The sequence below is a fragment of the Gossypium arboreum genome, chromosome 5, assembly GCF_025698485.1.
Source record: "Gossypium arboreum isolate Shixiya-1 chromosome 5, ASM2569848v2, whole genome shotgun sequence".
Taxonomy (NCBI): Eukaryota; Viridiplantae; Streptophyta; class Magnoliopsida; order Malvales; family Malvaceae; genus Gossypium; species Gossypium arboreum.
Genome location: NC_069074.1, coordinates 3,495,624 through 3,498,596, shown reverse-complemented (window position 1 = coordinate 3,498,596; position 2,973 = coordinate 3,495,624). Strand labels below are relative to the sequence as shown.

Here is a 2,973-nt window from a genome sequence, read left to right as displayed (position 1 = left end):
ATTGTATCTAATCGTGCTGGACGTAATATTTTATTTTTTCTAAGCAAGAAAATCTCAATATCCAATTCAAGTTATCCAAACGTTTTTAAATGAATTGTATTTTAAAATCTTTTTCAAAGCTTCAACATTAGGACGTAAATTGATCAATACGGCACCAATTTTGGGCGTTGCGAGGGTGCTAATCCTTCCTCGCGCATAATTGACTCCCGAATCCATTTTTTAGTTTTTCGTAGACCAAAAATATTGTTTTAATAAACCGAAATTGTAACACCCCTCGCCCGCATCCGACGCTGGGACGGGGTTCGAGGTGCTACCTGACTTTTACTAACACTTCCATACTAACCAGGGCCATGAAATCTCAAATAATTAAAAACTTTTCTTTTCACATGCAATTTGTCCCTTATGCGAGCTTACGAGGCCCAATACATGCATTCAAGGTTCGAACCCAATCGAGAACTCATGAAAAACTTAGAAAAATCTCATGCGTTAAGGCTTCACACGCCCATGTGCTCAGCCGTGTGGCGAAATAGTCTAATTATCAAGCCTTTTGTCACTCTCACACCACATGCATAGATACATACTTATCCAATAACATACAACGTGGCATAAATGAGCTCTTAAACATCTACAAACATGTTATGCTCGAGTTATTTTCTTATGTAATAAATATTATAGAATTTGCCCATATCATTACCACATACTAGACATAACTATCATTACATCACAAACCATTCATGAAGCATTATTAACTATTTACCAATCACTTAATCCTGCATTAGTTACTAGCTCATCAATGAATCTCAATTCAATCTCTAGGCATACATGTTGTAAGCCACATCACAAGAGATAATAACATACATGCATAAGAATAATCATATGGGCCCATAATGTCATTAGCCGACATAGGCCAATTTACATGACTAATACTACCTTAATAACAAGCCAATGCCTTTGGCTAAATCATAATTTTACATACTCACATTAAAACCCTATACATGCCATAGACTCGAATCACTTGAGTTTACTTATCCGATAACGTTAACTCGATAGGGTGATAATATCTCCGACGGCCTCCAACCCGAGCTAACCTGGAAACTCTAGAAAACATGGGAAAGAAGGGGGTAAGCTGCTTAGTAAGTTCATATGAAAACAATTAGCAACTCATTAACTTGTTTTATCAATGTTTACAACATATGTTCAAGTTCACTACAAGCTGTCTTTCTGAGCAACGGTCACTAAATTATTTATATCTGGAGCTACGAAACTCCGAATTAAGTTCCGTTAATTTTCCTGAAACTAGACTTATTTTCCTTTCTTCCATAAAATTTCCAGAATTTTGGTTAAGCCAAATAGTACAGTTTATTAGTTAAAGTATCCCTGTTTCAGGGTATGACCACTCTGACCCTGTGCACTACAAACAGAATTTCTCCCTGTAAAAATTCCAACGACCATGTCGTTTATTTCCCTAAAATAGACTCAATAAGGAATCCATTCATATAAGGTATGACTCTTAATAATTTTTGTACAATTTTGGTGAATTTCTAAAGTCAGAACAGGGATCTCGAATTCATTCAGACCCTATTTCACAAGAATTCAAATATCACACAATATGGAATTCTTTTTCTTCCCTGTTTCTTTCATGTGAAAATAGACTCATTAAGCTTTAATCCCATATTTTATTCTGCCTCTAACTCATTTTCCACTATTTTTAGTGTATTTTTAAATTTACACTACTGCAGTAACTCAAATCTGTCAAGGCTAAATTACTCATCCATGATCATTGTTCACAAAATTAATACAACATCGTTTGTATAATCATCACCGAGACATTCATATCACATTTTCATTTACCATCTTACCATATTGTTGTTATGTCGAGTTTTCAACCCGAGGGTTAAGTACATACCTGTTCAAAGTATTCATTTTACAACATTTACCAATACGCCCTTTCATCTCGAGTATTCCTCCATTTGAGTAGAATTTTACCCGTTGAACACATTGGAATATAATTCGGATACATGGAAAGTTTGCACATAAGTGCCACATATGTAGCCAAGCTACCATGTAACCCGCCCATAAGTGAACTCGGACTCAACTCAACGAGCTCGGGCGTTCAGATCCATAAGTGAACTCGGACTCAACTCAACGAGCTCGGATGCCTAGTTACATCTCACGAACTCGGACTCAACTCAACGAGTTCGAACATTCGCATCCATAAGTGAACTCGGACTCAACTCGACGAGTTCGGATGCTCAACCATCCTAGTGACATGTCACTTGTATCCTAATCTATTCCTAAGGTTCAAACGGGATTTTCCTCGAACACATATCCTTGCCATCTTCCGTAAAATACCGAAACCAATACTCGGTAGCATTTTATATTTAACAGATAATACACATATCTTGCATTTTATTCGAAAATAACCACAAAGCATATATTTCATGATAAAAATCAGCATATCATATATTTAACATCAACAACTTAAAAATAACAATTATGCTACATTATTTACACATGAACTTACCTCGATACCACAAAGGTGAAAAGGACATACTCGTCCATAAATCGATTTCTTTCCGTTCTAGGTCCAAGTCTCAATTTTCATCATCTATAACATCACATTTAGCCTACCAATCAGTCACAATATTCATATGGGTTTAAAAATCATATTTTTACAAATTTTATTTTGACCCTAAACTTTTGCATATTTGCACTTTTACCCCAATGCTCGTAAATTAATTTTATTCAATTTCTATAAGGTTTAAGACATGCTGAACATTTTCTCTTCTATGGAAACTCTAAATTTTCACTAATTCACACACTTATGACCAATTTGTAACTTTCACAATTTAACCCCTTTTGACATTTTTACCGAAATTCATTAAATAAAACTCATATTTAACACATCAAACATTCATTATCCACTATAAATCATCAAAACACAACCATATCATGAATGGGTAAATTTTAAAC

At 34.9% G+C, this 2,973-nt stretch overlaps 1 long non-coding RNA gene across 1 annotated transcript; it reads right to left on the bottom strand.

Annotated features, from left to right (window-relative positions):
- Positions 1-636: 636 nt before the first annotated feature.
- LOC128293198 (uncharacterized) lies at positions 637-2,614 on the bottom strand. The gene is made up of 2 exons (XR_008283312.1): positions 2,525-2,614; positions 637-1,097 (listed from the first exon to the last, which is right to left on the bottom strand). It is a non-coding gene; the product is annotated as an uncharacterized LOC128293198 (long non-coding RNA).
- Positions 2,615-2,973: the final 359 nt, after the last annotated feature.